Consider the following 26,233-nt stretch of genomic DNA (forward strand, 5'->3'; position numbering starts at 1 on the left):
GTTCAGTTAAAGTATTCATAGCTGGCTACAATACTTAGATTACACAAGCACAAATTAAGAGTGCTAGTTTTGTTACCATATTTTAGCTTACCTGTGACTGCAGCTCAGCTTGGTACGTACTAAATTTTACTATTGTTAATTGTTCAGAATCATTTAATTCAAGTTCAAAGTTAAATCTCTTGTTTCTAAATTGCGTAGATTCAAGTAGCTTTTGAAATGATTGTTGAGGTAGTCCAAGAGTAACCGTATTTTACTGAATTTCGATGTGCTTCAGAAAGAAAGCTCACTATTAACTTCAGTCACTAAATTAACTTTCGATTTTCCGGTTTTATTAATTCTTTTGCTAAATTAAGTGTAGCGAAATTTATTACTTCTGACAAACTTTCAGTTTTCACACTACACTTGTCAACCTTCAGTTGCCACGCTTCTAGTGCTAATTATATGTGTAATAATCTTTCTTTTTCAGTTACTATAGTAATTGTCCTTAGGACTGGCGACCGTAATTTCCCCCAAATCTCAAATATCTAATTACCGCTAGTTGATCGTTAACGTAACGGCCGCACATTTACTTTCTTTATTAACTTTAGCCCTATTTCAAAATTAATTTCCACCAGTTTCATTAGCATTTTTCCTTTCATTTAGATGAAATCCTTTCCTCCCTCTTTACCGACAAATTAACCTCGGTGACGATTGCTTTTCCCAAATTTCCATTAGGTACACGCGGTTTAATTTTTCACTGTCATTAAGGTCGATAAGTGAGGGGGAGGTTACAGAGCCACCAAGTAGATGTGACACGAGCTAGCCATTAAAGTGTGTTTCCTCTGGACAGCTTGTAAGCTCTTAAAGTGTGGGCACGTGGACGCAAATCAGTTAATCTATACTGACACGTTGAGTGCGACGTCTCAAGTTCTTCAGTAGGGTTGATTTGGAAGTGTTGTGTTAACACTATGACAGGAAAAAACTTTAGCTGCTAATGACACACCATGTGCACCAGGAGGTCGACTGAGAATGTGTGTCTGGGAGCTGCAGAGATCATCGACGTGGACGTCGTCGATATTTAAGGTATGTTGAAAACAAACCATTAACGCGCACCATGAACACCGAATGAAAAATGGCGAGCGACAGTAATCACAAAGGTTTCTACCATACAGATCGAAGGTGAACTCCTTGGCAGTTACAAATACTGCAGGACATTGACCTAGCCATCCGCTCTTAAGGGGCTCCGGAATGCCCTATACTTGCAATGTTAAAATAACGCTTATAAATTACATCTTTCCTCACAAAGTATTTGAGGTAGGAAGTTGAAATTTTTACAGATTATTTATTGGAATATGGGCTACAACTTAACACAGGCATTTTACAAAATTTTATTTCAGTTATTAAAGATGATTTTTTTTCAATTGTAATGAAAATTCACAACATTTTTTTGCAATTTTTTATTTATATATTAAAAAATATACAGTTTTTTTGGAAAAAGGCTGCGTTAAATTATGCAGAAGGTACTGTGTAACATTTACTGAAAGTTTGAAACAAATATGTTTGGAAGATCCTTAGAAAACATGTAATTAGTATGAGAAAATAAAAGTTTTGGGAATCGAGCGACAAAGATTGGATTAACTTTTTAGTGCATTCCAGGTCCATAGGATGGATTATCTTCATCCTCTGCAAACTCCTCCTCCAGCTTCCTCTTGTTCCTCCTCCTGTTTACTCTTGCTTGTATTTCTAGACTCTTTACAGCCCTGTCTGCAGCCCGAAGGCGTTCCTTGTCTAAAGCAAGCATCGCTCGTACCATGTTAGAACCTATCTTCATTCCCATATTTCTAAATACCTTGCACCTTACAATGTTGCCATCATTGAAAGTCGCAACAGCATCATACACACCAAAGTGAAGTGTTTCTATTCCAACAAATACAGTCTTGGAGATTCTCGACCATATAACACTATTTACACTTTCATTGGGGTTTTGAGTTTTTCCGTGAATACACTTTTTCAACAGTTCAGGTGCTGCTAAGTCTCTGAAAATAGGTTTTATCACCTCCATTATTGCATGAGGCAGACTATGCTTATAAGTGTACACTTCACCAGTTAGCAATCCTTTGGTATATTTACACCAACTGTCTTCTTCTTTGGGACACAAGCTATGTTGGGGATTTTCATCGTCTTTATTGTTTACAGTAGTAACACATACCTTTGGCTTTCCAACATTTCTCCTTTTCTCAAAAGCCTTCAGAAGATTTCTAATAACTTTACTTTTACTCATTATTATACTTCAACAAAACAGAGACTCAAGAAACAGAATTATTACGAATATTTTCGAGATAACGACAGAGTTAATAAACATGAAACAATCGGCAATCACACCAGCGATATATATTGAACCATCAAAGGTTAGCCACAACACATACTTTATCTCACATCACTAAAATGTACCTGATGAACACGGACGTTAATAATAACACCATTTGACAGCAGTTTAACAGCGCCACAGTGGGTCACGCCCATGTAGAACACATTTCAAAAAAAATTTAAAAATAGTTGTAGTCTTCGGAATTGAATAAATTATATATCTATTAAAAGGTAATAGTCTGCAGATTCAGAAAACGCAAAAAAGTAAAAATTGAACTTTTCATGATTTTGAGCCTTTCTGGAGCCCCTTAAAGAGTGCGTATAGAATCATACCGGTGTAATAGGGTGATAAAAAATGATGGAATGTGATGGGATACAACTGAATGCAAAACATCCTGTCATGGATCTTGAAACTGCCTATTGTTTAAGCCGTAACTGCAGGTAGTGCGAGAATATGCTTTATAGGCACGGAAAAAACAAGCATCCAGAGGTTGTCCAGTGGTTCAGGTGGTATGAATTACAATCTCGCAAACTTCTCAGGAGCGATAGTCTGCTGTAAAAGAGTATGATTTTTATACACAGACCAGGAACCAACCAAAAGAAAGTTATTTTCATCATCTATTCCCCAAATCAGTGCTCATACCCTATTTCTAATTCTCTTACCCTCATTTTTCCACTCTTGTTTAGTGTGACGTAATTCCCCACTGCCCTTGCAAGGTCACGTACACAAGTGTCGTAGAGGGCAGAGTACCTCCAACTTCTCGCGCCACAATAAATAACTCTCCTGCAAATTTACCATCCAGGTCAAGAGATGGAATTATTGTCTAGGAATGTGTTACGGCATTGATGTTGGTTGATCTTGATGCCACTTTCTTGGTACCTCTAATTTCCTGGGTTCTTTTCATATGCATTTCCTCTTTATATCTTTACTGGTCGGAGCTGAAAGCAAATTCCCTACTGAACGATGGGTTAAGTTTGTTTATCTCATCTAAAAATATTCAGGCCGCTTCCATAATTTCCTGTGCAGCTTCAAGTTCACGATTTGTTTGAAATTTCGTGCTGTAGCTGACACATCTTGCAATAACGCTAATATTTCATCTGCTACTTCTTTCTCACTCTACGAAATTACTAAGGTTCCTTTCTGACGAAATGTTATGGTAGGTATTAAGAAGCCAACTTAATAATGTATTGTATTAGCTAAGGCTGAAGGCAGAATATATATGTATATGGAAACTGTGTTTGGGCTTGAGCCTGTTAGTATAACAGTCCTTATTGAACACTCTGCCTTGTAGTAACAGTAAAAAATTATTTAGTTGCAAGTTCATTTATTTAAAGACAATTTCACCTTTTTTAAAATGTTGATACATCAGTGTAATACATGTTTGTGAGGGTTGCTAGTTTAATAAGATTGTATTTGTGTACACACAAAATGAGGTGGGCTTTAGTACTTTCCCATGCGGTCTGCATGGTAAAATGTTAGTGCAAATTCATTAAAAGTTATGGGAACAGACAGTTATGTATTAGATCCCTGTGTATCTCTTTATTAATGTTGTATTTATGTCGGGATGTTGAGCGTGAAATGAATTTTTTTAAACTATTTCTTTGACGACCAGTAGTAGTTCAGTACGTTCCACTTCCCAGAATCCGTGTTTCCTCCCAACTCAGTTTACGGAAAGTCACTGTTTTCACATGAAGTTGAAAAAGTGTAAGTCCTATAAGAGGTAGTTCTAAAAATGAGAAAGAGAAAGCTGTCATGAATATGAGAATACAGTAAATGAATACTGCATATAGAATAGCCAAAAATATTTACAGTGAAAAGATACAAATCAAAAGTGCAAAAATAATGCTTTAAAACACCATAGTGAATACAGAATGCCGCTGTGTAAGAATGACCAGCACTAAATTACTGATTAGATAGACTATAAATAATTGAAAAACAATTCCACAGATGCTAATACGACTCGTTCACTGAGAGTTCCGTGCAAAATTAATTATGTATATAGACAGTTCACCCATTCTGGCAATCGAAGATTTCGACGATTTTTGCCTGTTATCAACATTGATAATGGCAAGAAATCAGTCTCATGGATTCCAAACCTTTCGAGAATGTATTGAGATCAATTTCCAAATCGGATAACAAATTACGAAGGGGAAATTTTGTCTTATGATTTAGTGACTAAGTAATAATTTTCATTTTTTTCCTATAATTGTACTGTGAAATAACTCTTCTTGCAAAAGTTCACGAATCTGCGTCAACGGGCAGTAACCTATAGTATTTGCTGAGTGAGATTGGTAGTATCAAAAATATGTGACACAAATGGCCTTATCTTTTGTGTCCATTAACTTAGAAGATAACGTTTATCATACCGCCAAGGGCCTATAGACCTTAGAATTTGTCATAAATGTAAATTAATAATGTAACTCTTCCTGAGAAAAAGGGGTCTTCACAGAAAGATAGAAATACAGTTTGACAACAAATGACAAAGTAATTTTTGATGTAATTATAGATTAATAAATTTAAGATTTTTCCTTTCATTGTAGTGCCAGACCTTGTTTCCTGTGAAACTTCATGATTATAACTCACAGAGAAGTACCCTATGGGTTTTGATGACAGAGTTTGCGAGCATCAAAATATGTGACATAAATGACTATCTTTTGATTCCATTGACTTAGAATGGATCGTTTATTGTGCTGCCAAGGGGTATACACACTAGAAAGTGACATAATTTCAACTAGATACGTCTCCCTGTTAGTGAGGAAAGGGGCTCTTAACAGGCGTAGTGACAGACGGACAGGCAGGCCGATAATACGAGGGTAATCCCAAAAGTAAGGTCTCCTCCTATTTTTTTATTAGTACATAGACCTGTTTATTTCTACAATGCTTTACATCAGTTTACAGCTTGAACATTTACCTATTTTTCGACATAATCACCATTTACGTCGATGCATTTCTGTAAAAGTTGTGGCAGTTTTTGTAGCTTGTGTCATACCAGCTCCCCGCTATGCTGTTCAGAAAGTTATGAACCTCTTCTTTCACCTCGTCGTCGGAGCTGAATCGCTTTCCCGCCAGATGTTCTTTTAACCTACGGAACAGGTGATAGCCACTGGGAGCCAAGTCAGGACTATAGGGTGGGTGGGTGATTGTGTTCCACTGAAACTGTTGCAGGAGTGCAACGGTTTGCCGAGCGATGTGTGGGCGAGCATTTGTCATGGAGAATGTGTACGCCCTTGCTCGACTTTCCTCTTCTCCGGTTCTGAATTGCCCGTTTGAGTTTTTTCAGAGTCTCACAGTACCTGTCAGCGTTAATTGTGACCCCGTGCGTATTAAGTCGACCAACAATCCCCCTTTCCGATCCCAAAAAACAGTTGTCATGACTTTACTGGCAGGCTTTGTTTGTCTGAATTTTTGCGGCTTTGGCGAAGAAGTATGCCGCCACTGGCGTGATTGTTGCTTGGTCTCAGGTGTAAAGTGGTTTCGTCAGCCCGTAACAATTAGTCCAGGAAGTTGTCGTGTTGGGCTGCAAGGCGGTGAAGAAATGCGCGCGAAGCATCATGTGGTCCTCAGTCAGCATACGTGGTACCCATCTTGCGCACACCTTCCCGTAGTTCAATGTTTCAGTTAAAATTCTGTGAGCGGAGCTTCGGGAAACCTCAGGAACCAACGTGCAGGGATCATCCACGGTGATCCATCGATTTTCACGCATGCTTTGCTCAACCTTTAACACTGTCTCCTCAGAAACTGACGGTCTCTCACTCCTTTGTCCTCGTGAATTTCGGTCCGAGCAGCTGCAAGCTCTTTACACCACCCACAAACATTTTTCACATCCTCGCACGACTCACCATACACGTCGGTCAGTTGGCGATGCATTTCAATCGGAGCAGTGCCTTTGCGTTCAAAAACCGAATAACTGCGCGCAATTCGCACTTGGCGGTAATATCCAACGGGAGCTCCATTCTCAATGCCTGCCAAGCCAAGACTCAGCCCCTCAGCGCAGCGTGCGCATGCTTACACACAGCGCGTGAAGTACTCTTCATAACAGTGAGACCAACTGCCACAAAAACAGAGTTCCGTACTTCTAGAAAAATATGAGACCTTACTTTTTGGATTATCCTCGTAAATGAAAATTTTATTTTCGTGTGACATAATTACAATTAATTTTCGGATTTTTCCCTTTGGTTGCAGTGTGAAACTTGGTTTCTTCTCAAATTTCACGATTCTATGTAAATGGGAAATATCCTGCAAGTTTTGATAACTGAGTTTGCCAGTATCAAAATATGTGACTTATATGAAGCTTAAAAGCTTCACTTTTTTACATCGTCAAGGATCGTAGATCTTCAAATGTGACACAAATTTCAACTCTGTACGTCAACCCCTTCCCGAGAAAACTGGACTTTTAACAATCGGACAAAGAAACAGACAGACAGAGAACAAAATCATTCTATAAGGGTTCCGTCTTTACTGACTGAGATGCGGAACCCTAAAAATAAAAAAAAAATACTTTAGTTCCGATAAAAATCGAAGAAACCTGGACATTAGAAAGTGATAATGAAATATATAAAAGTATAAAGAACGTGATAGAAACAATAAGGACAGAGCGCAGATTTTTTTCTTTTTTTATACTTGTATACTCGATGAATGAGAACAGGTTTGAACAAAAAGTCTTCAAGAATCTCTGGAGAAATATACAGACGACAAAAGGGTGAGAAGCACACAGAACGACAGGGAGTAGCGAAATTAATGTTCTCGGGATTAGAAGGTATGTGAAGTTACAGCATTGTTTACAAAAGTGAGTCAAACTTACGAAGAACTTGGCAGAATAAGCCCACTTGTCAGTTCGACGTTGCACAGCCCCTGGCCTGCATGCACGCTCTGTTGAGAAGGGTATCATAAAGCCGTTGTATGCTCTCTGAAGCTAGCTGACACACAAATGATGTAAATGGTCCTTGATATCCTGGATACTACCACTGGGAGGGATGGGAGGTGGGGGTGGAGCTGACGTCGAAACTGGTCCCACACGTGTTTTATTGGCAACGGATCTGGGGATCTCTGATGGCCATCATAGTACCCCAAAATCACGCACACAGTTCATAGAGACACACATCATGTATGGAACGAACAGTGTCCTGTTGAAAAATAGCACCGCGACAATGCTGCACGAGATGTAACACATGATGTCGCACGACGTCCGCGTCTTACAGTTTACCATCAAAACTGCCTCAGTCACTGCCAGGTGTGAGCTCAAGTCATACACAATAGCTGCCGACACCATGATGTCAAGAGTAACATCGCTTTGCGTCTCCAAAACCCTTGAAGAACGGAACTTCTGCACAGGTCGTCTCGCCGATGATGGTTATCGGGGCAGTGCAGAACCATGAATCATCGTTGAACACAATGCAACACCATTCGTCAGCAGTCCATACTTCTCGGTCTCGGTTGCAGTCCATAAGCACCCGTTTGTGTTTCGCTGTTGAAGGCAGTCTACTCTTGGGATGTAAATTCCTAGTAAGTGTGTTGTTAGTCTCCGATCAATGGCGCAGGATTAGACAGGACGTTACAGGGACTCCTTTGCCTGTTCTCGCGTGGCAGTGCAGATATGAAAAGGTCATGACGTCTTTGGTGCACAGTACGGCGAGCCATCGTTGTTGCAGTCACACTTGCTTTACCGGTACCTTTACGAAGTGCATATCTGACCTCACGTTCCAATCAAGTCCAACGTCGGCTCACTGTAACATCCAAATGCCCCACAAATCACCTTGGGTCGAATGCACACCCACAATGGTTGGCGGAATGTAGACCCACTGCGAAGCTCGTTTGAAACTCTTTCATGTGCTAATAAACCTGTCTCACTCGCGTAGACGCACCTCGTATTCTTTCACAGTGATCACTCAACATCTGACGTGGTTCACAGCCCTTAAACACCTTAACAGGTCTGGTAAGAACACTAAACACAAACAACTGTAATACACTCTAATGGCCGTCCAACCTGTTACAGAGAATTGCTGGTGTTAGAAGTTACATACCCGCGGTTGGTGCATACATGTACGAAATTACAGTATCATTCTACGATGACTTTTGTCAGACAGTGTAAATTAAAAAGAAGCTGTAACCGAGAAGTAAAACAGGTCTATAAATACACTATATGAAACAAGAAGAAACAGCAGAGAGATATATTTTCAGATGGGAAGTGATGTACTTCGAAAGATTCCAATACAGGAGTAATAAACGAACAGTTGTGAAGTGTTTTGAAGAAAGAGAGAGAGACGCTGTTAAAAGACGAAGGATTGTTAAAGGGACATAAAAGAGCGGATACGTACGAACTGAAACGTAGTGCAGAGTTGTCAAATCGGAAGTGAAAGCAACAAATACGAAAACGAAGAGGAAAGGAAGAAAAGAAGGATTACGGATTTACAGGTATAGTGAACTTAGAGAAAAGAAGAGAAATGAAATCTTGCAGAGTACGGCTGAAACAAAATTTTATAATTATGCGTACATTTCCCCTTTTTGTTTATATTTCACAAGCTGACGTAGAAAAGCACAGCGAGAGTAAGGAATAGCGTGCGTTCCGCGTCGTAGTTCTTCGGGCTATTTGCTGGCAGCGGGGTCGTGGCTAATGTTGTACCTTGTTTACTTTGCTTCGATAGTCTACAGCGCACGCGAAAGTAGTATGAGAGTAATTTTAGCACGCAAATGCCCCATTACAAAGCGAGAGTATGCGTGTGCGAGGGCGAAGACGGCTAAGGTTTGTGCACAGAGCCGACAAATCCCTGCAAACGGCAGATAGAGGAGCTGTTAACAGCGAACGGTGCTTGTGTGTACTGCCTTAGGAATGTAGTGGGCTTGGGGGGGGGGGGGGGGGGGGACCTGTGTGGTCAGTACTTGCGTAGTGGCAGACGGAGTCTGCAACGGCGGAATCGCTCTTCCTACGGTACAGCAAAGGAACCGTGTGAAGGCTTTTCCCCATTTGTGTGGTTATCTGGTGGAGCAAGGGTCAGCAGAGGATGCGAATCGCAGACGCATCGTCACTGGTTGCACGATCAAAGCTCAAATTCCCACGTCTGGTCTCGGCCGATCACTCGGAAGAGCAAACGGAAAGCCAACGCAAAAGGGCAAAGGCAGCATTCCTTAGCAGGCTGGCAATATGTCAAAAGCACCGAGCTTCTCAAAGTCCACCGGGGGGAGGGGGATGGGGGGGGAGAAGTGAGCGACTTGGCGCCATTTGGTCATTCACTGGACTACTCGTATGTAAAATACGTGCGCGCATTTGTCAGAGAAATATATGACTGTGCAACGGGAAGAGGTGGTAAGGTAGAGAGGAGATAGAGTGATAGAGAGTGAGAGTGAGAGAGAGAGACAGAGAGAGAGCTTGAAGCAGGGAGGGAGGGAAAGAGAAATTGTAACGCAGCGTCTGGTGTATTCCGATGACTTGTGGTAGGACAGTTGAAGTTTTACAATACGAGGGTTTGCCGTGGAGACGCAACAAAAAAGTACCTAATAATGTCACTTTTACCACAAGTTAGTTACAGACAATTACCTCACCTCAGCAGGAATGGACGCCCACTTCACATGTCACGCTCATGCACCGTTATGAGTCTCTGCCCCGATAGCAGAGTGGTCAGCGTGAGGGATTGCCGTCCTACGGACCCGGGTTCGATTCCTGGCTGGGTCGGAGACTTTCTCCGCTCAGGGACTCGGTGTTGTGTTGTCTTCGTCATCATTTCATCCCCATCCGGCGCAGCTCGCCCAGTGTGGCATCGAATGTAAAATGACCTGCGCAAAGGCGGCCGGACCTGCCCCGAAAGGGACCTCCAGGCCAATGACACCAAACGCTCCTTTCCATTTTTACGGTTACGAGAAGAACACAGCCTTGGGTGGCGGACGGTTCAATGCTCTCACGATGTTTCCTGGTGAAGTAAAACTTAGTTGGAGGAAAATGGAATGTGCTAAAGCGCGAAATAGTCATACATATCCTTAGGAGGTTTGCAGGGAATCTGCATGGCTTACAGAACAGTGACAAACTGAGTAACAGCTTTTTACGAGGGATGGTGAAATGTGGCAGATATTCACCGGTCAGGTCATTCCTGCGTCAATGAAGGAGTTACTGGACAATGACAGGCGCTAAAAGATACTTCACCTGGCCCGAGAGACATGATTAGCTCATACGGTAGTGCTTCACATTCCAAAGGAATGCTAGGAATGAGAATAAATGCGTCAAGATGGGACTTGGCAGGAACGCAGCAGTGGCTACGACGATGTTCGTACCTAGTTTGAACGCTACGAACGTGAACGAGGTGCTTTCTTATTCTTTCTTCCGGTTTCTTATGCTGGATAAAACGCGACTCCAATCGCCCGAGGAATACCTCAAACGTCGACCAGACGAAAGGCTTCTTGACGGACCACGATAAAGCCATGAATCGAGTCATCGTGACAACCTCAGTGAAGTAGAAGTTACGGTGATTCTCCCCTATGGCTGCGATGGTCTTATCGCAACGCACACCATTCCCCAAAGTCGGACCGTCAACTGGCAGATTTGAGAAAGAAGCGGTGACAGTTTCGGCGGAACTTGAAGATCATTTTGCAGGCAATGCTCAAGTTCACTAGCTGAGAGTGGTTTGTTCGATCGATGGTGCTGGGAAGTGGTGTTCACCGTCCGTATTCCGAGGAAATAAGCCTTTGTGACTTCGATTTGATTATAAGATGACGGAAATGCGTTTTCGCATTCACTTAAGAACTGTAACAGAGATCTTTCAGGCAATATATCACTCCATAAGGACTACTGCATCAACAAATGTGGCACTGAGAAAGGAACGCTGTGACGTCTGTATCGCTTCAACGCCTTATACACAATGCTGGCGACTAATGTGCAAGACAGTGAAAGTTAAAGCATGTAACTGTTTTGCATCAACTTAAATAAATAACTGCCGCTATTAAATTTCCAACCCTGGTATGTACATGAAGCAAAACCTGTACAGACAAAGTGAAACATCCAGTAAAGGAATTTGATTTGATTATCTTGAGATAGGGAAAATGGTGGACAATTCATATTGTTGTCAGTTCGAAATACTGAATAAGCGATACTCGTGGGGGGCATGTTTTTAAACTATTTATATAGCTTTGCCTCCTATATCGGGTGGTCATACGAAATTTGTGTATCACCGATATTTTGTCACCTGCGTGGTATATGGTGTGTTACGATGATTTTATCATAGAATATAGTGTATAAAGAAAAACTACAATTCTTTGTTGGTTTTTTTATTTTGTCGCATGTAAGTCGCAGAGATAAGGACAGTGCGGTCGGCTGTTCTTCGTACGGCACAGAACATCAAGTCGCCATACTCATTACCCACCTGGTCGACGGCCGTCCACCGACCCAAAAATCCTTCATCTGTATTACACTTCCTGAGGCGATTATGACTGAATAACGAGAAAAAATGAATCATACTGATTTTATAGTATGTTAATGGTGTCTGTTGTCTCCTTCTGACCACACTACGGTCAAGTTCAATTTCATTGCGTGACCCAAAGGAAATTAAAGGTTAAACAAGGAGAACAGAAAGAAACGACAGAAGTTACTGTGAAGTTAGTCAATGATCACTGATTTATCTAGTTATGGCTTCTGATAAAATATTGATATATTGACATTTTCCCATAAAATATCGACATACGTAGGCGATATCTTTTCTCCCCCCATACGTATGTCAATACCAAAATGACAATACCGTGTGCCGATATTTTTATTTCATATTATATTTTTTCACAATATTCGGTGAGTATTTAATGTTGATCATTTGAAATTGTAGTAGAACGTAATTTTACTTTCACTTCTTAAAGGAGTCACTACTTCTTCAGATTTCTTCACTTCCGATCTTTCTCTTTGAATATGTGAAGCAAGTATAGATGGCACAAAAGAAGAAGTCCGATTGTACTGGAAGCTGACAGTGTGAAGATTTCCGACGTGAAGAAATAGCTCACAAGTTGCGTTAAAAACAAAATTTAACGCATTTAGTCTGCTATTTCTTCACATCGGCATTCTTCAAAACAAGTTACGGAAAATTATGAACAAAAATCTGAATGGCAAGATTGGTCTTTTTGGTGGGCGGAGAAGTGTGAGGTGAAATGATGACGTAATAGGCACTCGGCGGTACCGACAGAAAATGCAACGTTTAGCTTCATCATGCGGTTTTGAAACTACAACGGCTAGGTCGCTGGCGTTGGCAGAAATGAAAAAAAATTGGGAAGTCGACAAATCCTATATGTGACGAAATCGGACGACGTACCTATCGGACACCTTTTATTGTGTCACTTACGTGCATTTACGATTGTTAGTAAAGTGATTGTCACCAATCCTGAACGTGCATCCTTTTCCTTTCAATTCTTGTCCTAAGGGGCATAAGTAGACTGCTAGCTTCTTGACGTACAAAATATGTGATAATAAAGCAGTACCTAAATACGCATCTCTAAAAGCGGCAGTATATTGACACTATGCAGCCGATAGTTTTAGAGGCCAGTACGAGGATATATTTTCCTTCGATACATCGACGCTTCCTTTCGATTATCGAGAGCAAAGAATGATTCATTTTTCATATCGATATATCGTACACCCGATATTTTTAAAAATATCAACTGTCCTATTGTCTACGAACTGGAGGAAAAAAACCTCAGCATCGAAAATATATACAGTAATGAAATTCCGTGAATTAATTTGTCTAGGTAATAAACGCAAGCTATAAGCTTTGCAAGATCGCAGGTTATCGTAAGCGGGAGATAAGTCATTGCAAATGTGTAATGCTGATACGTTAATAAACAGTGTAACCACCAGAATGTTTGAATGCAAGCGTGAAAACGCACAGGCATCCTGTTGTACAGGGGCCAGTTGTTAGTTTGTGGGATGCAGTTCCATGCCTGTTGCACTTAGTCGGCCAATACAGGGGCGGTTAACGCTAGTCGTGGACGATGGTGGTGCTGTGGTCCGATGATATCCCACATGCGCTCAGTTGGGGACAGATCTGTGACCGAGCAGGCAGAGGTAACATGTCGTCACTCTGGTGGAGCATGTTGCGTTGCCATAGCGCTATGTGGGCAGTCGTTATCCTTTTGGGAAATGCAACCTGAAACGCTATTCATGAACGGTAGCACAACAGGTCGAATCACCACACTGACCTACAGATTTGCAGCAAACTGTGTGGGATGATCAAGACAGCGCTCCTGCTGTCATACAACATTGCACCCAGAAGCTTCAGGTCCACTGGTCTAGCACGTTGAAAGACTGGTTGCAGGCCACTGAGTCCACATACTGCCATCACCGGCACCGAGGCAGAGCCAGATTTCGTCAGAAAACACAACAGACCTCCACCCTGCCCTCAAGTGAGCTATACCTTGACACCCGTGAAGTCACAAATGGCGGTGGTTTGGCCTCAGTTGAATGCACGATACTGGGTTGGAGCTGTCCTTGAAGTAACCGATATGTAACCGTTCGTTGTGTCACTATGGTGCCAACTGATCCCCAAACTGCTACTGCAGATGCAGTACGATGCGCCAGAACGCCATGTTCTTCCCCCTCGGTAGTGTTAGTCGCCGTCGGAGCCCGGTCCTCTTGCAACCGTACATTTCCGTGACTACTGCTCCCAGCAATCATTTAAAGTAGCCACATTCCTGTCAAGTCTTTCTACAATATAGCAGAAGGAACATCCAGCTTCTCGTTGTCCTATTACGCGACCTTTCATCAAACCAGTGTTAATTATGATGTCTTTGTCGCCTTACAGGCACTATTGACTAACATCAACACATCACGTCCAGTTTCCAAGGTTACTAACGCCCACGACCGATGCAGCACATATTTAAAGCAAACCTGATTTGTGGCGCTATTACTGCCTCTCCTAAGCAACTGGCGCGAAAGGCTTTCATTTGTGACAAGTTTTAAAAATGAGGAATGATGTCTCTGGTGTTTCCAATTTTCGGCTAAACACATTTGAGAAACAGTAGTATATACGCAAACAATGAGATAGTATCTAAAAGTGAATGAATGATATTTATTGAGATCAACTGCAAGCTACCATATTAATGTAGAAAACTTGTGGCTAAAAAATTTGACTGATAGTGTAAAAACCAGCGATTCATATAATCATAATATCTTAAATATTATCGTTGGTTGTCTAAGCAACGAATAAAATCACGCCTACTCTGTGACAAACAGTGGCGAAACAGTTGAGGTTTAGTAAGGGGTGTTGTCATGGGGTAGCATACTTGAAGCAGTCGTCCACCATGTCAGTTGTCCCAAGCATTTGTTTCTGGTGGAAATATTCCGATCAAAAATGCCAGTTGTAGACATTTACAGATGTACTAATCGCTCTAAGTATAGTCTAAAGAGTAAAGGAATAACATTTCAATCTCAAACTGACTTGTTAAAGCGATACTTTCTTTTATAGACACTAATGTTGTGTACGTTGATTACTTTTACTCTATTGAATATATTTATGTTAATTGGCGGTAGATTTCCTAGAAATATACCTCGGAAAGGTCTGCAGGAGAACGCTGTGAGAAGGAAAGAATGGATATCGACCAAACACAACAAAACGTGTTCTTAGCGTTTTCGGGAAGCACATGGAGACCGAACATGAATTAATTGAGCCTTTATTAAGGATAATGTTGGACTATGGATGCAATTTTTTCACGTCACATTCTTCTGTTCTTGATTGTTCGAAACGAATAACAAAAGGAAAGTTAGGTTAAAATGACCAACTATGTCGTAAGATTGTACCAACCATGTTTGTACAACCAGCACAAATTCTGAAAATGTCTTCCTGACACTGCGTTATTCACGAAAGCACAACAGCAATTACAATTTAAAAGAACTGTTACGTGCAAACAATAGAAATTAAAGAAAAAGCAATAGTAAACAGTCGTCTGCTGATGTTTTGGGCATCTGTGGGAACATTGCGCCGACAAATAGCATCTCTGGCGATCGACCGGAATCGAGGGCAGAAACACACTGACAATCAACATTGCCTATGGCTTTACTGTGTTCCATTGCTTGTCATGAGTATGCTCTGTGCGATAATAAAAGCATTCTGCGCTGTATACGGGCTGTGCGATTATTCGTCACTGTCATCGCCCTTACTCAGTAGAACTACACAGGTGACCCCGGACACCGTGTTCACGCGTAATTTCTTCATTTCCGACAATTGCGCAACTACAATGGTGCGTCGTGTCGTCATTGTGCCAAGCAATTTACGCCTGTAGACAACGTTTTTCACGGCGTGACATCGTACTCTGTGCATAACACCCCACATGTAGCTCGTGTGATCAAGTGACAGCGACATACTCCTGGGCAGTGCTACGTTAGTGTGCAACGCCGCCGAGCAAAGGATTGTAACAGCCAATTGTGGCGAAATAAATAAAAAAAAATTTTAATTTATTGGTTTTTTTGAAATGAGGAAAAATTATGGATATGGAACTGTAACTTTAGAATTTTTGAAAGGCTTTTTTACGGATTGTATTGACCGGCTTGAATGCGGACAAATACAGTGCTGCGTGAAATGTGCCTGTAATATAATTTACCATTCCGATTAATTACATTTTGAATTCTACGACATTGTTGATTTAATCAGAGTTCTCACCTTAGACGTAGAATTAGTCCTTCTGCCACAATATTAATTCATCAGTCGCCATCGATGTTCTTCTCTTTGTTGACCGTGTGTACCATCATGAGTCGGCATCGGTTTACTTCACGAAGACGGTGGAAACCAAGGAATACAATACTACGTCGCTTTAAATAATTTTCGTAACACTTCGATACTTTTAACTATTTTTTATTCACAAGACAATACGACTTGCTCTGCTCGTCGCACAAACCATAATTACTAACAAGATGGTTGCCTTTCCGCACACACCAAAAATTACGTCCATCCTCCACAAGGCAACAATCGAAAGTGTCCCTTAGCTCCTTCTTGGAGTATGAAACAAAAGAGAATCCAATGTGAACATTACAAAGATTATAATCTACATGCCTCTCAATTTAATCTTTGGCTCAGCCTTTAAGGTGTTGTTTGTCTCTGCGTCGGAATGTGTCATTACAACTGCCCCCCTACTGTATACTGTCACTGGAAAATTTTAATTGACAGGATACAGTAGTCGACCTTACAATTGATAGGTTTGGGGGTCTTTTATTTGCAAACTTCATTTTTATTGTCTCATTTTCATGGCACTGTGAATTCTTTGTTATTACTAGTGTGTGTCAGTTTTTTGGTATACTTATGCTAATATTTACAAACCTTAATCCTAATATACAAAGTTCTGGTTAATACTGAGAAAACGACATCATGTAGTAAAGTTTGTACAATAAAATACACAATGAATACAACGTTATTTACAAATGCTTCCTTCCTCATCAGAGGTGAAAATTAAGTCCTTGTATTGCTTTCTGTATTTATTTGGGGCGACGAGCTTTGTTCGCTAGCCCCAGTGTTGAATATGGGCGGGTGATAAGCGCGCCTGATTGTTTGGTTGTCCGTTAGCGGGCGACGTTGGTTGAATGCGCGCGCCAGTGCACTGAATATACACCGACGTGCGGGTACCGTCGAGACTTCCGAACCTCAGTATGCGTGTGCTTTATGTAGTTCCTTCCAGTACTTAGACTGGATACGACGAGGTACATTGGAATATGTGCCCCGAAGAACACACCACACTATGTGCGAGGCGGAGGACGATCCCGTCGATGCAGCTCCTGGTAAGAAGCGTACCATGTCAAACTTGTTTGGCATTGTCTTTTCCTATTGTGACGCCAAGGGTCGTTTGACGATACAAGCTTCAATTTTCGATATCACTTGTTTAGGCTCGATGACACTTGCAACGTAGCACTCCTTTGCACAATTTTAATTTCTACACACACCACTTTAACCGGGAGTATTGCGATCGAAACTTTCTTTTTCACTACACTTCTTTCTTCGCATTAACCCCTTTTACCTATTGTACCGAGATTCATTCCCCTCAATACTTATGGTCAATGTACATAAGTATTCACAAATTTGTAGTCACGGGGCTTGGCATGAAATACAAAATACATCACATACAATTGAATAACATATAACACATACAATACATTGTTTACATTAACTACAGGAAAAAACTATCGACTAAAATTGAAAAATTTTTGACCACTCATAGTGGCTTCTTCGTCTTGGATTTTACTGACACACACACCTTTTTCCATTTATCTGTTAGAAGGAACAAGTCCTTTGTTTTCTTTCTTGAACTCGAGTATAAGTTAAGGTTTACCTTCCTTACGTATTCTTCATACGCAACGACATGCATCAGCATGCCGAGAATACATCTGTAGCCGCTCCACTGAAGCTTCGGAAGGGAATTTTCTACCTTCTACTCAGGGTAGTGGTAACGACTACGTGTATGCTACGGTTTTTACCTATAAAATCTAAAAATGCACGAAATAATCATTTATATGCAGCATAACACAAATATGTACTGTATTTTGTGCGTAAGCTTCTATTAATATGTACAGTGTTTCATAATAGCGGCACGCCCTTGTGTGCGTGTATCATCTTCAATTAAAGTGCGCTTATAGGCGTCTTGTGTTATCATGGGAGAAAAAATACAGACATTTTAATGCATCGGTTGTCATGAAAATCTATGTACACGAATAATCAGACTTTCATAGCTTCAGTGCAGCATGATATTCTGTATGACGTTTTTTGTTCATAATTCATTTTATAGACGATTCCTTTGCTTACGGGTCGTCGATCACGCTACTTACCTGTTTCTCGTATAGCGGCGATATCTTTTTCATTCTTTGTGACTGTAAATCGTTATATGTATGAAAGATATAATTTTGACATGATTTATCATTTCATATTTCAAGTGTGTAAAGTAATTCATACCTTCCTTCTGCATACATGAGTGATGAATCGCTAATGTTGCACTGGGTATCAGGTTTTTCGTATTTTCTCGTAAACTCGTAGAGTCTTACGGTTTTAATTAAGTTATTTCTTGACGTTAGGTATACATGTTTATACGAGGTTCTAAATGGCTCTGAGCACTATGGGACTTACCATCTTAGGTCATCAGTCCCCTAGAACTTAGAACTAACTAACCTAAGGACATCACACACATCCATGCCCGAGGCAGGATTCGAACCTGCGACCGTAGCAGTCGCGCGGTTCCGAACTGCGCGCCTAGAACCGCGAGACCACCGCGGCCGGCTTTATACGAGGTTGTCTTAGAGTTTCATTTTCCTTAAACACTTCTATGTTGTTTAGGTTCCGTACATGTACAGAGCTTCTTTCGCCTCCCACACATTCATACATACGTTTATACACACAAAAAATATCTACCACTATAATATACACTTTGCTGGTGGGGCCCTTTTTCGGTACGTTGCACCAGTCCTTCAATATTCCAAAATAATTCAGGGTGTACTGAGCATCGTCCCCTCATACTAATAATACTTACAACTAAATATTTCTTCTTACATACATAACTGCCTTACGGTCCATTAATGCGCAATCATTCCATATTTTCCTCCTTTACACTTTAGCTTTCGTACATGTAACCTCGTGTATAGCTTATATATTCTACAAAGTTGTTTGCTGAGTGCTTTAGGTGTTTCCTAACGTTAATGTGTTTCTCTCTCTATAGATCCTAGGTATTTGTTTTGAGAGCGATTAAGTTCAGTACTCACGCTGCATAGATCTGTTTATTATTTTCCTATTTTAAAGCTTGTGTCATTCTTTTCCTTAGTCACAGAAATTCACGCGTTTACCTTGTTGTTCATTCTGAAAATCGCTAGCTACTGTGTAATGTAAATGTATGCGTTATCTCTTTGCTTCCCTCTTTGCTGCTTTTTCCCTATATGTAATTGTGTGTTGTTCTCGTGTACATAGCCTTTCTTCCGGTTATATATCTGCATTATTTATTTATTTTTTTCTATTTTCTTTCTCCTTCCGTACAAGCTAAGATTTTTACTCAGTATAATATAATATTACAATACCGTCCAGGACCAGTATGTACTTGTATGTTCACTTTTATTACGTAGTACCAGCTTATAATTAAATTTTCTACACTACTATTTACAAGACTTGTGTACCCTTTTCTTTCTTGTTTTTGAATGGCTTTCATCACTGTGTCTCGTAGTAAGAGTGGTCTCAAAACTTTTAAACGTTCCGCGCATGCACGCTTATGTACCACGACTGGACTGTAGGCGCGGGGAAAACTCTGCATTGTAGGTGAACATCATTGGTGATAGCCACCATCGTGTAATAGAGTCACATGACGCCTGGACTCGACCGCGCATGCGCCTTCGCTCTTTGTATACACTCAGCTGATCGGACAGGGAAGGGGGAAGATTTCTCCCAGGCTCGCTGCCTACAGCGCGGCCAATGACCTCGTCTTGACATGCAGCTGTCGCGTGCTCATCAGCTGAGCGTTGGATTGCAACTTCGACGCGTGGTTTGTTGCTCGTCTCAAGCAAACAAACTCTTACCTTCGCGCTAATTTGTCTTTGTTCCTCTCTCTTAAGTAACTGAGTTAGACTACAAAAGTACCGTATGGTTTATTTTATAGTGTTAAGACTCACAGTAAGAAATGGTTCAAATGGCTCTGAGCACTATGGGGCTCAACTGCTGAGGTCATTAGTCCCCTAGAACTTAGAACTAGTTAAACCTAACTAACCTAAGGACATCACAAACATCCATGCCCGAAGCAGGATTCGAACCTGCGACCGTAGCGGTCTTGCGGTTCCAGACTGCAGCGCCTCTAACCGCACGGCCACTTCGGCCGGCGTTCACAGTAAGACATGTTTCATTAGGTGTGGTTAAATATGCGTTTTTAAGCTGTCATATGCCCCCAGTTGGTTACTAATTTCGATGTTAATTGAAATTTCAGTTATGTTTTCTAGTTTAATGCATGTTTTTCACTGACTGACTGTCTTTTGTTTTCGTGTTCGCAAGTTTCTTAGGTTAATGACAGCAATTTTACTATGTGATCCAAGGTTGTATAATTTCAATTTTGCTAAAATAACATATAACCTTTAATGAAAAAATTCCTTGATATCCTTGTGGGGGTATAACCCTTTTACCTTGCCCGTTCGTGCGTTACCTAACAGATAACATCCTGGGTGAGGTTTGTCTATTATAATGAAATGGCCATCATACAACAACTGCCACTTAATACTTTCTGGCTTGTTACTTACAGCTGTCAAGATTTTACAAAATTCCGTTAGTAACACTGGTGCTTTTAATGATTTCGAAACTTCTTTAAATAAACTGTTAGAAATAATATTCGTAGATGCGCCTGTATCTAAAATTATGTTGGTAATTACAATTCCTATCTTTGCTGTTATTATAGCCTGCACGGGATCACTTACCTTGTTCTGTGCTTTCATCTCTTCTTAACATAGATCATCTTCTACGGTAGCATCCTAATCATACCTTAAAAATAATTGTTTAAGATGTAATGTGTGCTTGTTTGTGCCCCCTGTTGTCAAATCGGTCGGCCGGTGGGGGCTCATTGCGACCGATTTTTGTTGACCGGGGGAGACAACGGCGTTACTTCATTTCTGTCCGTTACCTCTACGAAGTGTACTGAGTGGTTATTCTGTCGCCAATTAGTTTCCGGACCGCTGCTTGCAACATTTTCTTGCGGCCGGTCGTCGCTGTTTCTCCTTGATCTGTCATTCCTATTACCGTAACTATTGTAATTTTCATTTGTGTGCCGCCTTCATAGCGCGGACCTGACCAATCATTCACGTGATTTCTATCATTTCCATACCGGCGTGGACCGTAATCTGCATTATATCTTCGGTCTTCACGTCTCTGTGGCGCCGAATTCCTCCGATTTCCGTAATTCCAGTTTCCATTATTTGGCCTTGTCGCATACAGATGCCAGCTGTGTGGGTTTTGTCCACTGCCATTAAAATGATATCCGTTACCGTTGTTTTGATTGGTTCCGGAATGTTCATTCCGATTACTTGTGCTCGGCTCTTCTTCGTATATTAGATCAATTGAGTCAAGCACGGAAAGAAAGAATTCCAGGTCGTTCTCCGGTATGGTTACCAATTTTTCGCGTAAGTTCGCGGGTAGTCTGTTTTTCAGAATTTTGAGAACATCTACGTGCTGTATTGGATTGTTCCAATAGCGCGTCTTATTCAAATACCTTTCGAAATACTTTTTCAACCCGCCGTTTTTTAGGTTGAACGGTTGTGGGTTGAATACCTCGCGTCGCATTCTTTCTTGGACCCCAGCAGACCAATATTTCTCCAAGAAAGCCCGTTCAAATTGTTCGTAGGTGACGCACTGTTCAGCCATGTCTGTGGCCCACAAAAGTGCGTCGCCTTGTGTGAAGCCTACTACATATCAAATCTTCTGTGCCTCAGTCCAGTTTCTTGGTAAGAAATTTTTAAATGTTCTTGCGAATACGACTGGATGAGTTTTTCTGAATTCTGTGGAGAAAAGTGGAAACTGTCTATGTTTCAACAGGCTCTCATCGACTAGAATCGTCGAGATGCAAGGCGACACGCCTACTGCCTTTTGCAGCACCGCGTTTAGCGAATAGCCATTGTTTGCCTGCGCCGGTGCGTGCACATACGTCGGACTCGGCGCGTGATGTTCTGCGTTATTGACATCGTAATCTGGCACGGGCGAATAAGTGTCGCGCTGCCTGTTGCTTGACGTAGGCAAGTCTATTGAAACATTCAGTCTACCAGTAATTTCCTTGCGTATTCTGTCCTCGACTACTTTGATTTCATTACCTAACTTTTCAAAAAGTTTTGTTTCCCGGTCAGTTGTTGATTCATTTACATTACCGTTTTCTAAAGTTTCATTTATTTTGATAATGTCCGCGTTGATACGTCGAGTCTCCTGTTTCAGAAAACCGACTTCTTCGTTAACTTTATTAACTTGGTCAGGTATTTCTTCACATGCGGACTGTACTCTTGTTAAATTTAATTGAATAGCCTGTACGTTTTCATGTATTTGTTTTTGTACCGTTTGTGTTTGATTGTGTATTTCTACGATTTCTGACAGTTCCTGTTCCTGTTGGTTTGTAAGATCTGACAATTTCTTGCCAATACATTGTATACACTATTGACTGTTTTGATGACTTTGTCTTCGATCTTTTGATCGATTTTGTTGGTGAGTTTATTTAAGCGTTGATCAAAATGTTTGTACATATTTTCAAATTGCGTGTTTACACTTGAAAACTGCTGTTGGAACCCAATTTCCATGTTTGACAATTTTGTGTTTGTCATGTTGTGGCTGATTTCTAGATTCGACAGTTTTGTGTTGGTTGTGTTGTGGCTGATTTCTAGATCCGCCAATTTTGTGTTCGTTGTGTTGTGGCTGATTTCTAGATTCGACAGTTTTGTGTTCGTTGTGTTGTGACTGATCTTTAAATCAGATAATTGCTCGCTCACGTTTGACATCAGACTATATAATGCCTCAAGCGTAACTGACGAAGCTTGTGTGTTTGTATTTATGCCGTTATTTGTTGCCATTGTTTCTCCGTCACGGTCTGATTGAATCGAAACCGGGCTAGGTTCACCGATTTCACGCGAAATATTTTCATCTGATCTGGTAATCGATGTGCAAGGTTTCATTTGCAAGTGGTTCGTTATTGTTAATCCCTGTGGAGTGCAATTGAATTGTACTTACTTCTACATTATGTTGTGCTGAAAAACTAATTGCGTCATCATTTACGTCACTATTGTCAGAATCGGTGACGTGTCCATGAACATTTGTCAAATTAAAATTCTCCGATTCCATTGTGAAGGTATTATTTTTATCTGTACTTTACTGAATCTAAATCTTTAAACTCTCTCGCACTCCAATTAATAAAAATATCTCGCGACTGTTATTTGTTGCGCGTCGGAAATTTACAAGATGGCGCACTACGTCTTCTAATTCTGCGATTGTTGAACATAAAAAAGTAATTATCAGAGTGTAATTGCGTGTTGATACAAACACTACCAGGATTTTAATATGGAAAGGAAAAGGTTCTGCTTTAAGTGGAGCTAAGTCAAGGTGCAGCCACTGCATGCGTTTGCGCTTTCCTACCTTAATTCCGGGTGAGCTGCGTCACTCACGATTACGTTAGATTTGTAAATCCTTGTCCTTGTTCCTTCTGGTTATTATGCCATCCGTTTATACAATTAATATTGTTTCACCTTATTCGTCATTTTCCATGTGCGTCATGTAACAGAGAAACAGTAATTAGTACAACTACATTTGTAGTACAACAATGAAGTACTTACTCTTTGATCCACCAGCACTGTCCCTGTCAGCGGTCGCCAGTGTCGCGAAATAAATAAAAAAATTTAAATTTATTGTTTTTTTTTAAATGAGGAAAAATTATGGATATGGAACTGTAACTTTAGAATTTTTTAAAGGCTTTTTTACGGATTGTATTGACCGGCTTGAATGCGGACAAATACAGTGCTGCGTGTAATATAATTTACCATTCCGATTAATTACATTTTGAATTCTACGTCATTGTTGATTTAATCAGAGTTCTCACCTTAGACGTAGAATTAGTCCTTCTGCCACAATATTAATTCATCAGTCGCCATCGATGTTCTTCTCTTTGTTGACCGTGTGTACCATCATGAGTCGGTATCGGTTCACTTCACGAAGACGGTGGAAACCAAGGAATACAATGCTACGTCGCTTTAAATAATTTTCGTAACACTTCGATACTTTTCACTATTTTTTATTCACAAGACAATACGACTTGCTCTGCACGTCGCACAAACCATAATTACTAACAAGATGGTTGCCTTTCCGCACACACCAAAAATTACGTCCATCCTCCACAAGGCAACAATCGAAAGTGTCCCTTAGCTCCTTCTTAGAGTATGAAACAAAAGAGAATCCAATGTGAACATTACAAAGATTATAATCTACATGCCTCTCAATTTATTCTTTGGCGCAGCCTTTAAGGTATTGTTTGTCTCTGCGTCGGAATGTGTCATTACACAATGTACTTCGTGATTGCGCGCGGACCACGTCCCCCTCGCAAACCGGTCTACACCCGATGAACAGCAGTCCAGCCGTTTGGATTTGTGTCTGCTCGCTTTCGAGGAGACATGAACCGCGTCGCGCTTGAACCTGCTTGATCTAGACCCCATAAAGATGGCTGCAACGCCTCCCGCGTCATCTACCGCGCATCATGTCGTGTCGCTTACAAACAATACTCTCTCGATTGTTGTTCCACTACGAACATTGTCTTTCCGACCAACAGACCACAGGACACATGTCTAACTACCACCATTTCAGCCATACCATAACACGTTACGGTTCAGGATTGTAGACAGCATCTTCAGATCAAGTGACGTCATCAGTGACAGCACGAAATTCGTTACCCAACTGAGTCACCTGGGGGAACATGTGGACACAGTAATTGATATAACCCTGTCCTCCCCCCCCCCCCCCCAAGTGCCATGCAGGCAACGAGACTGTGGAAGCTGCACTACACCGCCACCTCACTCACTCCACGGAGGAACAAATCCAGCATGTTATTTACGACAAAGCCGGCCGGAGTGGCCGTGCGGTTCTAGGCGCTACAGTCTGGAACCGAGCGACCGCTACGGTCGCAGGTTAGAATCCTGCCTCGGGCATGTATGTGTGTCATGTCCTTAGGTTAGTTAGGTTTAATTAGTTCTAAGTTATAGGCGACTAATGACCTCAGAAGTTAAGTCGCATACTGCTCAGAGCCATTTGAACCATTTACGACAAAGTTTTAAATAATAAGACTCCATTGCGGTCTATCTGCACACAGATCGACCTTCACCAGCTAGGCTCTGTGGGTTTTGAAGCACATCCCCCACCCCCAAAAAAAGCCCAACTAACCTGGGTTGCTCATGAGTGCGAGCAACTGCATGTACGTCTTCTACTTGCTAACTGGATATACGGTCAGAGCGATAACCTTGGTGCGGCATTAACAAACTCTTACCTTTCCACCAATCGCTCAGCGCCACGCCTGCGTGAAACATGGCGAACTGCGTCGCATCCGTGCCTGTGCAACATGCCACCAATCATGCTGCGCCTTTGCAGAACTCTTTTTGGTATCGTGCAGCATACTTTTATTCCATCTTCAGCTTCCATCTTCCAAGCTGCTCTCCGAAATATACGTTCCATTTGCTGGAGGTGCACCAGACTGTTCAGGGTATTTCTGTCACCTCAATTGCAAGGGCGACAACGCTGGATTGCACCTGCGCAGTCCTCTTCACTATAACAGATTTTTTTATCTGACTACATCAGCGGTCAGCTATGCATCGTAGATACAGGCTCAGCACTTCGCCACTCTCCTTCACAAGCCAAACATCATCCAATATACCTGTTCAACTTCGTGCAGCAAATAATTCGACAGTCCGTGCCTACATCTCACAGATCTCCACACTAGACCTCTCTTGGACATTTATCATCATGGCTATAGCATATACAGTTAGTGGTAAGACAAATTTCATGTCACCCCACTCTGCATTGCTGCCAAGTTTATTCAACATGGCGAATCCAAGATGGTGGCGATAGATTTGGCAACATCACAATGACATCATGGTGGTAAGTTCAAATTTAGGCAGGAAAATAGGTCAATTGGGCTACCTCCACTAACCTTACTCTCTCCTATCCCCCTCCCCACCCCTCACTCAGAAAATGGCAGGAAGTTCAAAATTTGGCAGAAAAAAAGGTCACCTGGCGTACCTCCACTAACCTAAGAAAGTGGCGGGAAAATTTTGGTGAGAAAATAGGTCACATAGGTCACCTTTACTAACCTAAGTCATTCGAGGGCCACCTCTTCCTAGGAATTGGTGGGGAAAGGATTCAGCCTGTGCTGGGCTGCTGGAAAGGATGGACATAGGTCTTTATTTTGCAGGCAGTCTTTATTTAA

This window comes from Schistocerca nitens, chromosome 7 (genome assembly GCF_023898315.1).
Source record: "Schistocerca nitens isolate TAMUIC-IGC-003100 chromosome 7, iqSchNite1.1, whole genome shotgun sequence".
NCBI lineage: Eukaryota > Metazoa > Arthropoda > Insecta > Orthoptera > Acrididae > Schistocerca > Schistocerca nitens.